This window comes from Rhea americana, unplaced genomic scaffold (assembly GCF_003343005.1).
Source record: "Rhea americana isolate MKP2758 unplaced genomic scaffold, rheAme1 scaffold_52, whole genome shotgun sequence".
Classification (NCBI taxonomy): Eukaryota; Metazoa; Chordata; class Aves; order Rheiformes; family Rheidae; genus Rhea; species Rhea americana.
Window position 1 is genome coordinate 4,928,233 of NW_028186668.1, and position 21,802 is coordinate 4,950,034.

Here is a 21,802-nt window from a genome sequence, read left to right on the forward strand (position 1 = left end):
TGCCTTTTTGTTTTCAGTGGGGAATTTTATATTTTCCTGCAGTTTTTATGGGTTTTAAATAAACCTCCAGGTTTTCAGTTCGTCTGTGGAGCTGGCATTGCTTGAATTTCTTAAGAAATTAAATCTCATCTAGGGTTATACGTGCAGCAGTTCTGTAGTCATGACTCTTAGTGAGCAGGCTGTACTTACCTGAATAACTTGAAGTTAATTTTCCTGAGGAATTCTGAAGTTAATGCTGTGACCTGCTTGGTAACTGCTGCTCCATAGAACAGTCCCAGAACAGAGCCCACTGGCAGGTCTTGGTATTGCTGCTCAGCAGAAAGCAACCTCGAGACCTGTGGCAAATTGCTTGTGCATACTGTTGGTGACCCTATCTCTGTACTACCAGTTAAATATTCCTCCTCACATCCACCTCTTTCTTATGCTTGTCCCCAAGCCTTTTCCTTACTGTCAAGGAATTGAAAAACTAGGAACTAGTTCCTAAATCGTCAGAAAATGGCATGTACCATGTCCTTCGCCAGCATAATACTGAATGACTGTGTGGTTTCCTATATAAAAAGTGTCTTTTGTGAGATCGCCTCTTTGTTTAAACAAAAAGAGAGAGAGGGAGAGAATGAAATATACTATGGAATACTCAAGCAGATGCTTGGCATTATATTAACACATGTATTATGGCGTATCATGTAATGGTACACTGTGGGGAATAGTAATGAATAGTTTGGAGCACAATAATGTGCATTGTTGATGTTTGTTAAAATAAAGATATTCAATTTATAATAAAAGGGATTAAAAGCTTAATTCATGACTATGTTAATATTTGTCTGCAAGTACACAGATAAATGGTAACGTACCTTATCACATTAAACACCTGCACGTACAAGTTCCTCTGCTGAGATCTCCATGGGATTGTATGTTTTACAGAGCTTAAACTTTCATTTCCCAAAATAATGATATCATTCATTTACAGATATAGATAGGCTCTTCTTACTCAAACTCTATCCTGGAATGAGAATTGTTACTTCAACTACAAAAATGTGGGATTAATTACCACAGTGATTGCCTGCTGCATCATCTGATGGTATTTGTATATAGAATTTATATATTTTGCAACAATCTGATTGCCTGACAGAAGTGAATTAAGACTTCTTAAAATGCACTGCTGTTAAAAGTAAATGATACCTCCAACATAGAAGTGATGAGGCAGGTGGTAGTGGCAAACAGATCTCATCTTAACACAGATCTCCTAGTGTCTTCCTGTATTTCCCACATGCCATCTTCTGGTAACAACAGAAAAGAATGAGCATTTGTGAAAGAAAATGCATAATTAAGGAGGGTGATTGATGTCTGAACTATTTCATTGTTTACCTCTGCTGTGTAAGTGTTTACAGGCATGCTGGATGCCTGTGCAGTCTCAGTGTATATAGTTATAATTTCCAAAGGACAGAATGTCAGCAGAAGCACCTACCATATTTACCCCCATGAAAAACATCATCTGAAATGATAATTCAGACTCTAAAAGAACATCTTTGCTTGCCAGCTTTGCTAAAAATAGATCAGAAAAGGAAAACAACCCTGTAAAAGCCATACAAAGTGGGATGAAGAACTGAACAGAGTGGTGGTGAGGGGATGATTCAGTTAAACTTTTTAGAACTGGAGACTCTGAACAATTTGGCTGCAAACAGAAAGTTCAAAGAAATTCACTAAACACCAAATATGGGCATCTTTCCTGAAGGAGGAAAATAATTGGAAAGTGGAATATGTAGCTTGGCTGAATATTTCACAAGGCTTCCAGCTAAATGCTGACTGAAAGTCTGAGAAAGAACTCGTTTCAAAATGTTCTTTCACAACAATATTAAAAAAAAATAGGAGATCCTCCTTATTGTTTAGATAAAACCAGTGCCTCATGTATGCACCAAATGTAATCACAACTATTTATGAAATATTTTATCCAAAGCCTTGATGTGAAAAACATCTTTCAGGATGTTCCAGTTTTACAGCTGTAGGGCATAGTCATAGTATCCTATGTAAGACCAGCACAATGAAATTATTTAAAAATGTTAACTTGGCTATCTTGTCCTCAGATTATGCAGATCTCAGAGGCAGCACTTTGCTTCTAATCCTCTCTTCAGGACTGTGTCCTACCTCACACCTCCTTAGTCCCTACACACTTTTTTGAACTTCTGCTAGGCACACTATTGAGTCTCTCTTCTATGGGCTAACAGTTTGATAGCAAAGTACAGTTTGTTAATTGATTGCCAGTTTTAATGCCTTGTTTACTTTTTAAATTTTGCAGCTATCTATTCAACTAGAAGGTAGATTTGTCTTCAGCCTGCAGTTTGATGGTTCAGTGCTGCAGCGTCATGGAAAGATGGTGACCCTCAGATTATATCAATTACAGTTGTCTAGTATCTGGCTATAAGCAGAGTCTTACCCTAAGCTGTGTGGTAAAAATAAAGTGTCTGTGAGAATTTGAGTGTGTGATTGCACCCATGGTTTGTGTGGAGGAAATACCACCTTAAAAAAAAACCACAAGGAACAGGGACTCTATACCTTGTTGAACCTCGTCCTGCACCTTTGAAGCAGCTGCTCATTAAATAACTTCGATGAACACTTTGGGTGTGTGTAAATACATACATCTAGAGAAAAATTGTATACCCTAGGGCATGTTGGACATTCACCTGGGACTGGCAGGTGCAGAACAGATCAGGTGAGAGGCCTGAACCTGTCTGAAGTAGTAACAGGAGGCTGGGAGCTATAAATATGGGAGTCCAAAGTTGTACCAGTCACCTCTATTCCAGCAACTGATTCCTGCATTTGTTATCCACCCCTGAAACAGGAGAAGTTGAGAGTAAATTGTTTAGTTAAACCTTCATTCCTGTGAGAAGTGGATCTAATAAAGCTCATTTTACTATGGATTTGGGTTCCCTGCCTTTCCCCTAAAGGATGTTGCTGTAGCTCCTCAGCCACACTGCTGTGATCCTCCAAATGCTCCATCTCTCCTGACTCAGCGGCATGTTACTAAGGAGTCTTTCACAGCTGATACTCAGATCTTGGCACCTGTTATGGGGGCTTTCTGTATTTAAGAAGATCTGAGATTTGGTTGAAATTATCCAGAGGTTCAGAACTAACTGGAGAGAACAAGCATGTACAGCAGTGATATAGTCACATCCTCTGTCCTGGCTGATGATAATTCTTACTTTCTTTGTTTTTATTTGTCTAAAGTCACAGAACAGAACGTTATTGTGTACTGTAAGAAAAATTTTTCTTGTTAGTCCTCCCTTTTGTATCTTAGCTATGTTTCAGCAAAATGTTATAAGTTTTAATGTTTTGCCTTCCCACTCCAGTTTGTGTTTCTTTGAGTGTTCATTTTTCCAGCTGTGCAGAGTACCAGGGATATGCTCCCAACATCATTGGGTGGTGGTGGGGTTATGCATGTGGGATTCTGTGCAATTTGGGTAAAAGAGAAGCTAGATAACAATTAATAAGAAGCAAGATACCCTGGTAAATCCAGATTAAGCTCTGAATCTTACTGTTGGTAGCTGCATTTGTTTTTTACAGACTTGTATCTATCTGTAGAGTCAGTCTTTAAAAAAGCATCCCTCATCTGAGAACTAATATACTTCCAGAATACTGAACTCTGTCATTTCAGTAGTAGCTCTTTAGACTAAGTGACAGAACCCCTGCATTTCTGTACACAAAGCCAGCTGCAGACCTAAAACTTGGGGCAAGGTTTATTCTGTGCACTTCTGAGGAGGCAAACTGTCACAGATTCGGCAGGCAGGGAGGCATGGCAGCGCAAAAATTGGGTCAGTGAATGCTGGATCATCTTTAGAAAGAAAAGGGAAGTGGGGAAGGGAAGCTCTGACCTCCGGAAAGCCTTGGCTTCTGCAAATTCCTTTTAAGAGGTTCTCACCACCAGTAAAGTAACAGGGCTTGGAAATTAGAATGTCACACAGTAATTTGGGATGATAAAACAAAATTGCCTAGAGACAACATTGTGGCAATGTCGCATTTTCACGCAACTATAACACTCAGAGTTTACTGTGACAGATCTCTTTGATTTGCTTACCCCCTTTAATTTCTGTAGTCTATTGGAAAAATATATATAATTGAAAGAAATTCCTTTTACTTTTGTTTTGCTGCAGTAGGATCAGTCTAGGCTGCAATTTCTGAAAAGGAAATGTTACTTTAGAGTAGAGAGGTAATAAAATGAGCAATAAACCTGCTATTTGAAGCAATATTAGAGATACACTATTAACATAAAAATCTTTGTCTTTTTTAAGTAGGAAAATACTATTGAAGACTCTTGATTCTAAAACATTAATATCTATCTCCATGTTTCTTTTTTTGTTCAGGAATTTATGAGACTAATAAATATCCCTTTGTTACCTATTAAAACACCTTACTAATCCCTGTACTAATCTACAGATATGTTAAATAAGAATTGATCATTTTCTTAATAGTTTTATTTTGATAAGTCAACCTTTTCTTCATACAGCTGCTCTGCAAAAATAAAACTGTGTGCATGTATTTTAATTCTTAGTTCCATTTCTCTTTGTCCTTCTAAAATATATGCTTTATCAAATTTTCAGACAAAATTTTTGGAATGTCTTTTATTTACATGTGATAAATTGGGGAAAGCTTTTTGAATTCATATTCTTCTATTAAAAATTATTTAACTTTCTAAATGACATCACAAAAAGCTCTTCAAAAAGTCCTTATTCACACTAGTATTTTAGATCTTTTTCTGAATGTATATTTTTAAAGATAACTACTGTGTGTTTGGAGGAAGATCAGTTTCTTCCCCCCCCCCCCCTTATTTCTGCAGAATGACTTTCTTTTTAAACACTGGGACTTTTGTTATGTTAATCAGTCAGGGAACATTTCCAATTCAATTTTACCTGAGCGCTGGTCAGCTAGAGTTTCCTTTGTTTGATGTCCCCTGAGCCTTCCCTTGTCTTTTAAACTGTAATTTAGTTGGAGCTGCTGTCAATTTACTCCGTCCATTACATTTACAGTGATATTCCAGACATTGTCTTCTATTCAGTCCCAGAGAAGTTCCTCGACCTAAACAAAATGTGCAAGGAAAAATCCTATAGAGATCCAAAATACAAGCATACAACTCCTGTTTGTATATGTGCAACGTATGCCTAGAAATTAAATTGTTCCTATCTATTCAGATTATTGTTATTTTGTTTTAAGCTAACAGATCCTTACACTCGTGAGAGCTACTGAATGGTAATTAATTAGCATTTTCAGTGAAGTGGACATGTCCAATCCAACCAGGCAGCCAGCTTGCACTCTGCTCTGCCATGCCTTTGTAGTAATGAGATTTTAAACTCTGCTACTTTTTAACTCCACACAACAGTCCTTGCCGTTAACATTTTTTTTTTAATCACAATTACCAGCTGTCATGGAGTTCAACAAATAGAGCAATTTTCTTGCCCTTAGTCCATATCAGCAAGTTCCTATGGCTTCAGTGCGCCAGGTGGGAAATTGTTGCTTTGAGCAGTTGTTTTCTGTGGGATGAGAAGAGAAAAAGTCTCAGAAATAGGGTGTTAGGACCAATTTTAACTGCTGAGCTGCCTTACCTCTGCAGGTGTTATAAAGGAGGTGAATCGTTTTTTCTGCAAAGCTCCCACCCTGGCTGAGGTAGCTTTTGGAGCACTGTAGTTTGCCAGTGCTGCCTTGCTGGGGCTTGGGTGGGAGGCAGGTACTGTATTGTCAGCTGGATACTTTGGGGCAGATTCCTGAGGCTTAGGGTAAGCGTTGAGGCGGGGGCCAAACACCACCCTCAAACTGCTGTGGGGAGCTTGGCAATGGCATCACCTTTTGAGTCCAGTCCATTAGGGAATGATCAGTCCATTTTCACAAGGCTACTGGTTCACATACACAAAGAACAGGAGTCTCCAGTTATAAACAAAGACAGTCCTTATATGCTCCAGAATAAAAAGAGGTGAGACTTAGTTTTAGAAATGGCATGATGTTTTGGGATATTCGGCTAGGAACTCTGCTTTTTCCAAGCCAGTTTTATATACCTACATGTCTAGCTAGATTTTCCCCTTGAGGATAAGCTTTGGAAATGTCTCTAGGACAGTCAAATAATGAAGCTGTCAATTTATTCATTTGCCACTAGTGTGAAGTTTAAAAATAGGATGTGATCAATACTTAATGACAGAATACATGGAAGAGCAGGAGTTGCCTGCCCTCTTTACCAACTGACTTGACAAGGTTAGTGCTCTGGCAGTACACAAACACTTGTACAGCCCTAACCTTCGTCAGCGGTGCTTGTTGTAATTATCATGGGTCTTCCTTAGTGTTTACCTTCGATCGCTCATTCAGCATAAACAATTCTCAGATTGTTTTCCCATTAGAAATCGTATTTGGTACCCTGATTTTAAAAAGGCTAATTTATGGATTTCTTTTTCCATCCTTTTTGTTGTTTTGGCTTTTCCTTTTAATCATGATGGGAGATGGTCTGTTTGCTGAGTTTAATTGCATTCAGTCTCACTGACTGATGCACCAGTGTTGTGCATACGCTGTGTGTGTGAGCCACGTATATGTATTTCCATTTCATTCCATGTACAGTCAATAGGCCTTGTTTTAAAGGCCGCTCTAAAAGGAGAGTTCAGTTTCTGCAGACTGTAATTCACTATGTAGGACCTAATAATGTATCACAATGCACATGTTGAACAGTAAGTCTCATGGACACCCTTCAGCTGGGATGAACTGGGAAGTTATAGCTCTTAGAGCCCTTGTTTCAGGAAGTTTGCAATCTTAGGCAATTCAGCCATTTAATTTCACTACGTGACTGGGCTGACTTTTGCTAGGATAGCCAAAAGAGTAACTAGCCCTAACCCTGGTTAATGGGAATTTTGTGACTGACTTCAGCTGACGCAGGATTTATCAGTTATTTTTAAAGGAAACTTGGATTCTGGTGTTGTCTGAGATTTGTTGATTAAGGACAGTTTTGGTGATTGCCTGTGCTTAAATACATTCTTGAAAGTTTTATGTACTGATGACTGCGTTAAACAGAGTTTAGTTACTTAATAGAGAGCAGTTATATGGAAGGTAATTTGTTCCACATCGAATACATGATATATTTTTATTCCATCATATATCTGAGCATTGATTTATAGTAATTATTTTATTCTCTTAGAGCAGAATTTGTGGTATAAATACATGCTGAATATATACGTTTTACAATTAAATGCTTTAAATTAATTTTCTCTTTTGGTTACAAAAGCATCAGGAAAGTATTCTTGTATCTTAAAATAATTTTTTTACAAAGCTAGTAGTATAACAAAATTTAGGTAGCAAGCAAGAGACTGCTATAAAATACATAACAAGATGCATCACAATTAAACCAGCTTATGGTAATATTTTAAATACCATTAGTTTCAAGCTAGGTAAGCCAAGAAGTATTATGTATGCTGTTTGTGTATCAAGCTAATAGAACCAGCTCTCTAAATAAGAGGAAATGACATGCTACAGGGACCTAAAATATTTGCTGTGTACATAAAACATGGCTGTAAAGAAAGTTGTGTGAAATGTGAGTTATAGTGGTTGGGTGGCTTATACAAAAAGTCAGAGGAAAGAATCAGGATTTTAGGTTAGTAGATAATGAGATGTTAGATTTTTCTGCAGGAAGAGGGAAATTATTGTTTCAAAATGAAATTTATTTAAAACGAGTCTGCTGAGATAAATTTTACCTCCTTTGTTACATTTGAAACTGGCAAATTGGACCCAAATTGATGACAAAAACTCAGTTTCAACAAAGATGCTATTCCTTTGAAGAGTTCCACTCAGGTCTGCTTGTAGTTCACCCAAAGATCTTCTGCACTGCCTGTGTACCAAACTTCCCATGGTCACCCACAGGGACCAGAATCTGAGAAGCAGCAGCTATAGCAGCACGGAGAAGTAGGGGAGCGGGTTGTGATATGTGATGGTGATCAAGCTGTGCCAGGCACTGACGGCTACTCTTTGCCCTTGTGTTCCTCTTGATTTCTTCAACAGCCGCTTCTTTACCTTCTAGTTAGGTTCTTTTGCTGTGTCTGACCTTGCTGAGGTAATATGTTTCCCAAGCTGCTTTCTCTAGTATTACTTCTAACCTTCACCTCAGTGCTCCTGCCATTACCAGCAACGATGCAAAGCACAGGCAACAGGCAAGTTAGGAAAACAGCATGTTTCAAGAGTGTTCCTGAGCTGTGGTGGGGTTTATCTACACTGCTGTTTCTTCAGACATCCCAGAATCCTGGTTCCTCAAACACACAGTCAGAGATACTGTGTACTGTATATGAATATTCTGGATTGTCTCTTGTCTGGACTGTGTTTACATTTGGTGGAAACTAGACTGTTCAGATAGAAGGGAAAATTTGCATGCACCAATCAAAGGGTTGTATCATAAAACTGAACTGTGATGTTTTTAGGGCCATAAATCATAGAATCATAGAATTGGTAAGCTTGGAAGGGACCTCTGGAGATCATCTAGTTCAACACTCCTGCTCAAGCAGGGTCATAAAGTTCTTTGAGTTCTTTAATTCAGATGTAATCACAGCCAGACAGATYCATTCAAGATATGCATTGTTCAAATGTATTATTACAATTGTTTTGGCATGAAACTCTTGGTTTTCGAAAACTGAGAGATTCTGGAAATCATCTGTTATCATGACTGCATGGGCTTTTTTTGATCATGCTGTGGCTGAATTAAGAGAGTCCTCACCTGACAAAARTTTGGAAAACCCTACACAGCCAAAAGATAAAACAAAGTTTCTGTTCAACAGACCAACTAAAACATACAAAACAGCTGAATTTCTACCTAGTGCACATCTAAATGTATTCTCCATCAGAAAATAGCAATTATTGAATACATCATGTACAATGACATCAGGGAGCAAAATATTCCTCATGCTGCCCAATGGACCATGCTGGAACACCTTTTTCATATCATGAAACCATTTGTAATTACTAGCAAAGAAGTCAGAGCTGAAATGGCATCATTAAATCTAATTCTGCCATTCATGTCTTTGTTCAAAAAATCCCTGAGGAGGGGGAAAAAAAGGGAAATAAAGTATATTAAAAATGCATTTGCTCATTTTCCAGTGCCTTAAATCTTTGAGCAATAGAAACAAGTAAATATTGATACTACATGTATCCTTAGAGCTGATACTTACTTCCATGATACTACAGGCACAAATAGTAATTAAAGACCTTTTTCCTGGAAGATGACAAGATAATGCTGCTTTCAAATGGCCTTATACTGTTCTATTACCTGGTTTGGGCTCTGCTCCTTGAAAAGCACACCTTACACTTTTTTTAAAAGATATACTGCCCTGTGGAGTTTTTTGGTACCTTAGTTCACATGAAAAAGGTAAGGTATGGTCTGAAAGGCTTTGTCTGAACACAAGGCCTTGTAAGACTGCATTTGGTGAACACACTTTAAGTTATCTTTGCTTAGAGCACATCATCTTCATACTCTGCTTTCTGAACTAACTCCTCACAAATTATACATCAAAGTACATACCCTGACTCTTCAAAGATCTCCATGAAAATCATCCTTTCTTCCTGGAGTGATATCTTCCTCTGCCCATGATCCTTGGACATCCTACAAGCAATAGATTTTCAGTGGGCAGAAGGAGGTGGCTTAAGCACAGGCTGCATTTTCATGATCTGGGACTGGTTTAGGGTACTTCTACACAGGAGCAAACATTTTATATTTATATACCATTTTTATATATTTATACATATATATTTTTATATATTTATATATATATTTATTATATTTATATATTGTACCCTATTTATATATTTATATTTATATAAATATATTTTTATATTTATTTATAAATATATATTTATATATTTATATACCATTTCCAGCACTGACTAGGAAACTTGCTTCTTTTGCTGAATTTTTATCCTATTATTTCTGGGAAGAAGGAACTGTATTGATTATGATATTTCTGTTCCTGTACATTAAAGAAGTGCCGAAGTAGTGTAACAGTAAAACCATGTATCGTACAGTTATCAGCTTGGCTAAATAACAGATTGGCAAAAGGAGAAGAGGCAGAGATGTAAAAAGAGATATACTTGACAAGATTGGAAAAGGCGAACTAGAGAGTTTCCAAATGGGTGATGACATCACGGTAAGAGGCTAAACCTGTAATTTTAGCAAATATATTTTAAACRGAAGTAAAATACTTTATCAGGAAAGCCAGAAAAGAGAGATTATTAAAGGTCATTGATGAGGCCCACTGAAGTAGTGCTCATTCAGGAATTTGAATCTAAACTGACATGGGAAAGGCAAAACAAGTAGGTGAGCCCAAGATGAGGACCTTTCATGTGGCAGAAAGGCTACTGATAGCAAGGATTGGGTAGAAAGGTTTTTGAGTGACAGTTTTGGAGTTAGTTTATTTATTCAGGACAGTATCTACTGTTTACATTGTTTTACAAATTTCTGGTTCATCTTTGAGCAGTTTTCAGTGGCAGAAATCTTGTTCCGATATTGTGCTTGCTGTAGTCTACATACTGGAGTAACTAAGGAATATCTTTGCTGCTAACCCCTGTTAGCTTCCTAACTTCCCCACTGAAACCTAAAAAGACTAACTGAAGCTCTTTTGCAATTCAGCTATTTATCCACCAATAGCAAAGGCCATATATGCAGCTATTAGCTATTTTCTTGCCAGGGTAGGTGGTCACCACTTTCATTTCCCTTACAGCCAGTCCTGCTCTGGTAAAATGGTAGGGGAAAAAGTGATGAGTCTTAAGGCCATTAAGGAAAACATATTAAGAGCTTAATTTCCTCTTATGCTGACCCTCTCCTGTAGTTCTCAGAAGCTSCACTGCTGGCCCTGCTAGCTTGTGGTGGTGCACAGTCCCTTTGCCATCACAGCAGTGTGTGGCCAGGTACAGACAGCCACATGCTGGCATCTGTGAACCAACTCCAGGCTAAAAGTGGTACAGATTTTTGGTACCTTTGCCTTCATCAGCATGGCTATGCTGGCTCAGAGTGCAGTGTGATCATGCCTTGCTGGCACAGAGGCGTCAACATGAATGTTTTCGTTTGGCTCAGGAGTATATGTTTGAAATAATCACCTAACTATCTGTCTCCGTGTATTGTGCTCGGGTTCCCATCACAGAGTGGTCTTGGAGTATGTGAGTTTGATTCTTTGGGGATGAAATTGAAGTGGAAGATGTGTTCTGGGAGCTTGGCTAGGGCACTCCAACCACAAACAAGCATTTGGCCTCTGGGAACGGAACACAGCCAAGAGTATATAGACTTTGTGTCCTTGGCACCAACGGCTTTCCACTACAAATCTGTGCCTACTGGGCCACTAATTGCTAGTCAAGCTTACGTGATCAGTAGGGCAAGGGATGATGTGTGCATTACTTCTGTAACAGTGTCACTCTCATCATTTATTTAATAAAATACTACCTTGACTATACCAACTCTGTTGCAGTTCAGCTGCCTATGGTGTTTTTTTATAGCTGTATTTGGTATGTAATATACAAACATTTTATGAATATATGTATGTGGATGTGTGTATATGTATACTCACACATACACATCTACTGTTCAGATGCTTTGTAACATATGGTAGCACACTAGATTTTTAATCAGAACATCCTTTTGTCATAATGCAAAACTAATTGTGTTGTTGTGTACTGGAGGTCATAGCTGTTATAATAAAACATCCATCTTGGAGCTTTTTAGAGGAACCTGTTTAAAAAGGTTAAAGTGGGTAATTATCACAACCCTAATTTACAACTACTTGGCAATAAGAGTTGTTTTTCAATGAACCATTTATTCATGATCTGCTGCTTCACACTGCAGGATTCTTCTTGACTAGGTTAGAAAATGTAATTAATAAATGATAGGATTATTTATGGTTCACGGTGCCAGATTGGGAAATACAATGATATACAGAATGAGCTAAAAATTATTCTTACAAGAAGCATCTTGATTTTTAATCCATGGATTGAATTGTCACATTACTTGATATGGTGTGGTGAACTCCTGATGGTATTCATAGGACATCATTTTGTTTGTCATCCTAGCCCCTCTGTGTGCCAGTAAAAATGGACATGCTCCTTTGAGAACAGAGTTAAATGAACACTGACATGTTAATCCTTACCTTGGTTAAAGTAGGGTGGCATTTGTGTCTGTGCTTATGTTTGACTACATTAGTGATTATCCAAAGTGCCTAATGGAAGCTGGAAGATGGTTATACTTGATAAACATGAAGTAGTCCTCTCTAAGAATTTTTTTAAGGCAAAATGCCTGCTAAATACAGACAGTTTTTTTCAAGTAACAAAAATATACAAAAATAGGATGATGTCAGCTGTCRTGTTTTTATTTATGGGCAAAGTGCCTGGTAAAATGTGGGGTCAAAATCTTACTAAGAACTTCAAAACCTGTAGAATGAAGACAAAGAGAAAGCATGCTAAGTGATAACACTTCACATTAATAATGTTATTAATTATTGCCTGGATAAGAAGTTTTTTGCATRGATAAAAATATTTGGTACACTAATTTCTATACAGTTATATAGAAAATCAACATAAAATCTTAATCTGAAGAAGGTTTGCCATTCCACCACCCCATAAAAGCCGGGACTTTTGTACCAATTGTGGACAAATTCTGTTCCCAGCTTCTTAYCAGCTGAGACCTCTTTTAAAATGCTTTTCTAGAGTGACTGGGATTTCAAGAATTATCCTAAAATATACCAGTGCATGTAGCTGATACTTCCAGAAGTGAGCTAATAAGAGAAATAAGAAATGCTGTCAAGTTTAGAGGGTGTTTTAAGTCACGTGACTTTGGAATTTCAAACAGTGAAGAACGAGGGACATGAGAATAATGGAGGACATTCTGGATCTTATTGCTGTTCCAACATTTAGTTTAAAGTACGGGTAAATTTATGCTTTTATATGTGTGCATATGCATACCAATGTATATATAAAATAAATCTGATTTTTGATTGTTGTTCTTAGGCTAAGATTATTTTATTACACCACTATTGGATTACAGTTATAAACTCTAATTTGGGGTCAGGCCTGCTTCTCTGTTGGAAGCAATGGTGCTTGCATTCACTCCTAAGTATTCTCTGATTTTTTTAGGTAAAATGTTCAATTTGAAATGCAAAACAGGTGCTTGAATTTTTGCAAAACTATACATTGGAAAATATCAAAAAGGTTGTAAAGATTTCAAAATGAAGGTGGTATAACAAAACTTGAAATGGGGAAAATATCTGGCTTTTTTTCTTTAAACTCTGAAAATTTTTCAAAATGGAAACATGTGATGCTTTGTTCAGTTTTTCTTAAGAGGTTATTCCTCTTTACCTACTGTTTTTTTCTGTGTATCAAATGTACAAATGAGTGGTTATAAAGGCTAAGTTTCGCAAATACCACTCCTGGAGTCTGAAGAGTATTTGAACTTTGTCGTGGAATGCTTCTCCTTTGTCCCAAGGMKMMKYYTKYYTTTTTTTTTTTTCTAATCTGGGATGATATCCATTTCTGCATTGTCATATGGTATGTCACACAGAATATCAGTGTTTTTTCAGTCTTCTCCAATGTCCACAAGGAGTCTGTGTAATCCCAGGCATAGTTCAGGATGGAAGAAGTGTTCATATCTTCCCCAGCTCACTTGCCTTCGTTGACCCTTTTTCTGCATGTGTATATGAGCTAGCTTCTGCGAGAAGTGTAAATCCACCTTATTTATCCAAAGTTGATAAAAAGCTTGTTTGTTACATTGCCTTAGATCTGGGGCAACACTGTTAGTCTGTTGCTCTTTTATCAGCTCTTTCTCCTTCAGAGAGGAAAACAGCCACTGAAAGATTACTGGGGTGGAGGACAACAAATATCCCCCTTTGAAAAGTCAAGAATGGGATATCTGGTCATCCTTTGAAGAGACATACTAGATTCCTAGACTTTCTGTCACTTACTGTCAATATCTCTTACGAGTCCTTTCCTTGCAAAGTTGTATTATTTCCAACTCTCACCATCAAGTCAAAACTTCCTTAGATACTGCTATTTGAGTTTCTTTGCTGTTTTCGTAATTCATCAAATATTCATAGCTGTGGGAAAAACTTCCATTTTCTTTCTTTCTTATAGCTGTTTTTTTCTTTTTTTTGGTCTTTGCAAAGTTTTGCTTTTGAGAAATAGGAGACAACTAATTCAAACCCCTTTGAATTACTGCTTTTGGATAGTTATATATTTTTCATTTTTCCTGCTAAGAATTATTAAGAAGGTTATCAATTGTTTTGAACTTATCTTCCAAGATTTCAAGAGGAGTGGTAGGGAAGATATCAAAGAGGAAAGGTACGATATTTTTTTCTTATAGCTATGTATGGGAGGAGAAGCCCTTATATTCCAAAATGACAGATATAGCATATGACAAAAAGTATCTTCTCTACTGATCCAAACAAAATGAGACTAGGTGTTTGTCTTTCTCCAGAAATCTATTTCCTCCCATGTTTCATGAAAAAGAAGGTGAATATGATGTAGCAAATGAGATGATATTTGTTATATTTTGCAAAGGAATTGTCAAATTAAAAAATCCCAAGCTGAGTTTTGTTTGAATAGTATTTAGCCAACATTTGGCCTGTGAGGAACACTGGTATTTTTCCTGTTTGGTTAAATGCATGATTGAATTCAACCTTTTTTCTGTATTTTTTTGCTATTTCTTGCAGATTGACACTGGGTCAAAAACCTAAGACATTCAACAATTTCTGCCTCAATATTGTGCTCTCTTCTTTTGTGTCCTTTTCCTTTGAGGTTTTAAATCATTCTGCTTCATTCACCCATGAAGTAAAATCCCTTTACGTGCAGTTACAGGAGGTCCTTTGCTGTCTTTATCGCTCTTGCAGCATATCTATATAAATATTTGAGGAACTTTTTTCTTAATGACCTTATTTCTGTCTAGATATTTTTCCTTTTTTAGCTCCGTTTTCTTATTTTTAATTTGGCTTGCCTCAGCTCAGCTAATGTTTYGTGGTTAGTCCCCGTATAGATGCGTGAGGAAGAGATTGTCTAATGTTATTTTTAGTGGTGGATGAATAGTCTATTTTTAATCAGAGAGTTTTCACGTTCCATTTCAGGAGTCGGCTAATGCATCCTCTCATAAATACATGATCTCCCCCTCCCTCACCCCTGTATGAACACACACCTGCATAAGTGTTAATTTAGGAAAGTCATGTGTCCTAAAATTTCAAAAGATTTCAGGTGCTTTAAACCAGTATATTCTTCATAAATTGCAGGGCATTTGCCCTCTGGTAGATCAGTACTGCAACCGAAATCGCCAGTCATATTTGAAAATTAGGCCAAAGGGCCAAAATTTGCCATTTCTGAAGTACAAGACAGAAGTGTCTTGCCCCAGCCTAGGTTCTGGGAGATACTGAGGGTCTTGGGGGCAGATTGCCATTTCTATAGTTGCTGCTTCTTTTAATAATAAATGCAGTTTGTGGCAAAGTAGAGCAAGGAGTGCAAGTTCACCTGCCTCCTGTACAAGGAGGTGGTTGGAAAGGTACTTTAAACCACTCTTCACCGTGCATGCCCAGAAAAAATGCCTACTAAATTACCCTGAAGGTTGCTATGTGTGCATTGATGACACACCACTTTGCCTTCTTTGCCTGCCCTGCCGACCAGGGCATTGCTCAAAAGCTGGCACAACCTTGAGGTGTTCATGAAGCAGCTCGTGATATGATGTTCAGTCTTCCTGGATGGTTAAGCCTTTATTTCTCCTGTCCTCACTAACCCAGCWCTTCTCTACTTTCCTTTTCTTGACATTATGCAGTTCAGCTGCTTTTGATCTCTAATATAGTCATTTCTCAAGCTATTGTATCAACTGTTAGTCTTTTATTCTTCCTAGAAGTATGTTGTGGCACATCATCTGCAGAGGGCTCTATCTCTAGAGATACTCCATAAATCCATTGTGCTATGCATATGCACAATCCCTGCCTGTAAACAATGTGCCATCTCTTAGCTGCGTGGCATGGAGATAATAAGACTTTGCTTCACAAACTGCGTGAGTGACAGAAGTTCAGCAGAATGAATTGGCTATGCCTCTTGTGACCAATTTGACCATCCCAAATAGACATACCATGACATCAYATATTCTCTCTGTCTCTCTGTCTCTTTCTCACCTAATCATCCGTAGAATGAGGATACACAATAGCGTATTTGTGTATCATTTGAGATCAGCAACCAAGTCACCTGTGAATTACACAGGTCAACAGAAATGGAGGTTAAGCTTTGGTCCACATACATTCTTCCTATGTCATCGGAAATTACAGACAAAACAAACATAGGGATACACTATCAGCATTTATTAAATATTATTAGAATTGCTTTGTGGTAAGGAGAATGAAAAGTTTATTTGCTATGATCCCAAGTCATCAGAGAGGCCATTTTAATTGACTTAAAACAACTTGTCTCAATATAAATGTACCAAAGTATGAAATGGTCAGGTCCTGGCACACTGAAGTCATAGGAAAGTCTCGGTGGAAAAATGAGAATATATCCTTTGCAATGTTCCTAAAGGTTTTGAGTAGACTTCAGGAGCAGTCAAACATGAGCACTGATTGTTCCTCTCCTTTTCCTCAAATTGACCTCCTATTCCACATATTTTTTGGCTTTTTTGTCTCCAGTTGCTAGTTTTTCCTTCTGCCCTCTCCCCACTTCCTGGCCCCTCTTATGAATTATCATTATCTTGCGGTTTATGGTTATGTTTTCAGCAAGGCATCGACTATTTCAGCCTGGGTGTGAACTAAGGCAACAGAGGTTCTTGCTTAGCTCAGAGAATTCTGATTCTTTCAACACATAAAATAAAGCAGAAAGTGTAGTTCTGGGAAGATAAGAAATTATGAGTATTAATATGTCAAAATGACCTGAGAAATGGTTTAGGGGCCTGGAAAGGTCATCTTATTTTTTTCCCAACTGTGTCAGTCTAATAAATGATATTACCTCTTTCTACAAGCACTGCCTTTTGAAGTGCCTATAGAAGAGTGAAAAGACAGTTAGAAACATGTTAGAAGTAACAGAGACATTATGAAGTAATGAAGGCACTGGCATCATCACTGTAACTACAGCCTGCTGAGGTAGATAATTAGTTTGAATGCTAGCAAAATATAATACAGCTTTGAAAAAAGTGATGGTGAGAATACAGGGAATGAAGCAGAAAATAAATGAAAGTGATCATCCAAACTCAACCACTAAGACTGGGGAAGAGTGAGAATGAAAAATTGTTGTTGGATATTTGAAATTGGGGAGGGGAGTGCTTTGAGTTAAATATAGCAAAATACCCATAGCAGAAGAAAGTATTAAATGATATAGCTTTGCCATCTAGACCCTTATCAAGACAAAGAGCATCCTGAATCTACTTCTAATGGCATCAAATTTTGCTTTGTTAAAAAGATAAGTGAGGTAGTCTGATAGGTTCTCTTTTCTAATTTCTGAATTATGAAATTTCTGAAATGCTGAACAAATTATCCTTCATATCCTGCAACAAAAATGCTATTACACATTTTTGGTCCATCTTACTGCATATGATTTYGCTATTTACAGAGCTTTTGGTGTGCTGGAGCATTTTTCAGTATAGCTTTTATGTATGAACAGAATACTCTTAATATGAGGAGCTGGTCTGCCTTTAGCCTCTCTAGCTTGAATCTACCACTCTAGATCCTCAAATATTCTGGAATTGACTTTTTTATTAAAATTAAAACAAAAAAACTCCATCAAATTCTTCATTAAATTCAGGCACAGACGTACATTGTTCCATTGCAGAAACTATTTACTGAAAGACTCTCTGGAAAGTTTTTGGAAGCCATCACAAATGGAACTACTAACCTACCTYTTATTTAACTCAAAGATTTCTCAGACTCAAATTCCTAGCCAAATATGAGGAAGAGCCAGTCTCAGTTAGACTTTAATTCTCCTCCCTCTACCCAAATCTTATTGTAGCAATTCTGAGAAACTCTCAGTGCAAACTTATTGGGAGATTGGTCATAAATACTGTACTRATTAATATTATTATGAGCAATTTGTTTATTGCATTACAGATGTTAGAGATGGAAAGACCAATCAGACCTGTTAACCCATCTTTTTGTCAGTAAGTTGATTGGGAATTACTGAAGCACAAGAATTGTAAATGGCTTTTCGTGTGAATGCCAAGCTAAAACAGATATTCAGAGGTGCATTAAGCCTTTGTACCTGGCACACATTCTTTGTTTAAAGATCTACATGTTAATCTGAAGAAGTGAAACATAAACATTACTCAGGCTTCTGTGCATTCTCTCTCTCCAAAATTTGTACATATTTAAGTATTGAACAGTAAAATTGCAGGCCAGATTCTGTGAGTAAYGACCAAGAATATAGCTGACATGGATTACTTGAATTTAATACTGTGAGAGTGATATATCACGAGGATATTGTTAGAATGACTCAAGGATTTAACTAAAACAGTCACAKGCAAAAAGTGTCAGTTGAGACTACTATCCAAATACACTTAATAGAGGATTGTAAAAAAGATCAGGACAGAATTTCTTATGCTGAGGCTTTATTTCAGAAAATGGCTTATCCAAGCTAATGATAGGACTTCTGAAAATGGCATCAGACTGTGAAATGAAAAATGATACTGTGCGAATTAACCATAGAAATAGTCCTAGTGATGAACGACAAGCAAGATAAGCTAAAATAGCACCAGACTATTTCTTTTACTTTATGACGCCATTCACTCAATAGGTAGTTGATACAGTTAAAAAATCTTCAGTAAATAAATATATAGAGGTGACTGAGAAATTCTGACAAAATACTTCCCTCTTTGGAATTTACTGTTCTCCTGAGACCAAACCACATCTTTGCTATGGTTGGAAATGGAGAGCAGGCTCATGGAAAGACTCTGATTCCAGACCCCTGCTGCCTTCTCACTTTGTGCTTTGTAGCTGTGAGGCGGCATGGCAGAAGGTCTGTCCCACAGCATATGGGTTCAGTTCATTTGGTTAAAGAATCGCTAAAACATGTACTGCTGTTCTACATCAAAGTAAAATCACATTTGCAGAATAAAATCTATCAGCCAAGTGAAATTATGTATTCCCATGAAATTTAAAAATGAAACAATATAGAGAAGTAAGTCTACCTATATAGCTTTTCTAAGTAACTTGATGATCATATTTTCTCTGTGCCATCTCAGGTAGGGTAACATGCTGGTACTGAATCTCAGAAACACTGGCAGCAGCATGAGCCTGGTTTAACAGCATGTTTACTTTAAGAAAGTTTAGATACAATTTCCCATTGTCACTAGTGTGGTTTTCTTCTCTCTCTAAGGCATAAAATGCATTTCCTTGATCCCCAGCTTATCYAGAGGTGATTTGTCAAAAGAGACTCCTTTCCCTCCCTCTGAGAAGAGTCAGACCTCCTTGTTGTACTGGAGATGAATAAAAWGAATATTATGCATTAAGATAAGTGATTGATTCAGGACCTGCAGAAATAAATGAGAATCTATGTATTGCACCCAATAGACAYCTAGTTATTTACAATGTAGATGTATAGTACAGCTCAAATGAAAGCGAGTTTACATACTGGCCACTTAACTGTCATTCAAGACTRCCTGCAGGTTTCAGGAAGGAATACCCTTTTGGAAAGCACTTCCTTCTCTGGACAAAAGCCCTCACGAGCAGATGGGCTTCCAGGKKSCCYKRAWKSYKRAAAMCYYMGKKKYYKSYKGRRSMACAGGGAAGATAAATCCTTGAGTCCATAGGTTACCACGCCAGGAGTCCAGGGACCTCCAGGCTAAGGTTAATCACCTTAGTTGATTTTGGCAGTCTCAGAAAGTGAAAAGGAAAAAGGCAGCTGGAGGGATAGCCCAGACCTAGCACGCTGAAGACATCCAAAGTTAACATGAACACATTATTCACAAATATTAATAGGAAACTGCCTCATCAAAATGTATGTGGAAAGGCATAGCTAATTAGCAATGCTCACACCCAGGATGTTTACTAATTTCAAAATTTTGTCAAACACAAAAACATCTCTTGACTGTGGTTTCACACACAGAGTATGAGTCACTGTGAACAGTCTAGTGCCTGTGCCTGTAAACAGYCTGTTAGGGTTTGTGCTTGTCTTCTGGCATTCCTGGAGCATCTGTTCCTCCCTGAATGTTTTCTGAGAAATCAGTGGATACTTGCTRATAGATTAGCTGCAGCCTGTGGTGGAGCTGAATGTTGTTCTGGTACTGGTGGCAGGGAGGGTGTGGTGAGGAATAGGGGAGGTAGCTTGGAGTAGTAACATCTCAGTCTTGTCCGTTAAATCTGCCTGCAGCCATCATTCAGAGACCTCCAGCACCTACAATATAACTAAGAGCATAGTTGCTTTTCAGCTTGCAAGTTTCTGGTTTAGTTTTTGTTTTCTTTTTCCTGACATGACCACAAGCAAAATTCCTTTGCTTTTCAACTTTCTTCAATTACCTAGTTAAAATAAAAAATTCATTTTACGTGCAAAGCCCTTGACAAAGTACCAGTACTCTCTCTATATATGTGAAGATTGCGCATACTGCATTTAGGTATATACGCATGAGCATGAATCTAGTACAGACTTTGACTYGATGCATAGACAAGAAAATCAGTTTTCAGAGGTCCTTTATAACTTTGGCCAATCTTTAGTGGTAGAGAAATCCATGATTTAGCTAAGTGTCTGAGATATACTGATACAAATTTGTGAAGCAGATGTTTGTAAGATACCCCTAAGATCCACTCATGAAGGGAGAAGATATCAAATAATGCAGGCAAGATGTCTTAGTGAAATTTTAGAATAGTTAACTTTGTGATCATATAAGGAAAGGAAAACAAATGACAGAATCAGTAAGGTGGAAAGGGACTTCTGGAGATCATCTAGTCCAATCTCCTGAAGATTTGCTGGTGCTGATTCCACTGGGAAGTGCTTGAACCCAGGACCWTTTGCATGTAAAGCAGATGTGATAACCACTACACTATGGAACCACCTAATTCAAGCTTMATATTTAGCAGTGATAAGCCTGAGAATGAACACATTTCATAATATGACTACTTATAGGCTACACAGATCAAAATTTATGAAATGGATCTATCTGTAAACTTTAAAAGAGAAAAAATCCCAAATACAACAAGCAAGGCCTAGAAATGAAGGTGTCTTATACTAAGTGCATAATATATTTATTTGGATTCAAGCCAACATTTGCATGTCTTTAGTGTAAATAAGACATCTCTATGGCAAGTTTGAAGTCAAATGGCTCTATACAAATTAGCCGCAGCATTAATTAAGTATATACTTTTCTAACCACTTGTGATTCTATGTCTATTAATCATAAGTCAGAATGGTTCCTATTTCAATAGAGATTCATCAGAGCAACTGTTCCCCACTTTTCCCCTATATAGTCAAATATTTAAAAGGTATTAGCAGAGCTGAAGTGGAGTATGAGAAGTTGCTGAATAGGATGGTAGTTTGTTACCTTTATCAGACCTAGTTTCTTCTCTCATCAGGTCTGTAAAAGCATCCTGAGTTTAAGCCATTCTTGGCATGTTTAAAATGTAGATGCTGAACTGACTGGTTGCAGTGACTAGCCTGACTTTGGTGTCGCTTCTGCTTGCATGCAAGTGCAAGTGTAGGTGTGGGACTAAGCATACTTTTAAAATAGATGTAAAGCTGAAATACTAATCCTCACTAGGTGCAAGATTGTTTGCCTAGTCACATCATTTACAAGATTAATGGTGATGTTACTTTAATTAAGGCACTTTAAKTACTGATGTTTCACAACATGGAATTTTTTTTTCATGGA

General features: G+C 37.5%; 1 non-coding gene across 1 annotated transcript; it reads right to left on the minus strand.

Annotated features, from left to right (window-relative positions):
- Positions 1-20,910: 20,910 nt before the first annotated feature.
- On the minus strand, positions 20,911-20,987 carry TRNAV-UAC (transfer RNA valine (anticodon UAC)). The gene has a single exon. It is a non-coding gene; the product is annotated as a tRNA-Val (tRNA).
- Positions 20,988-21,802: the final 815 nt, after the last annotated feature.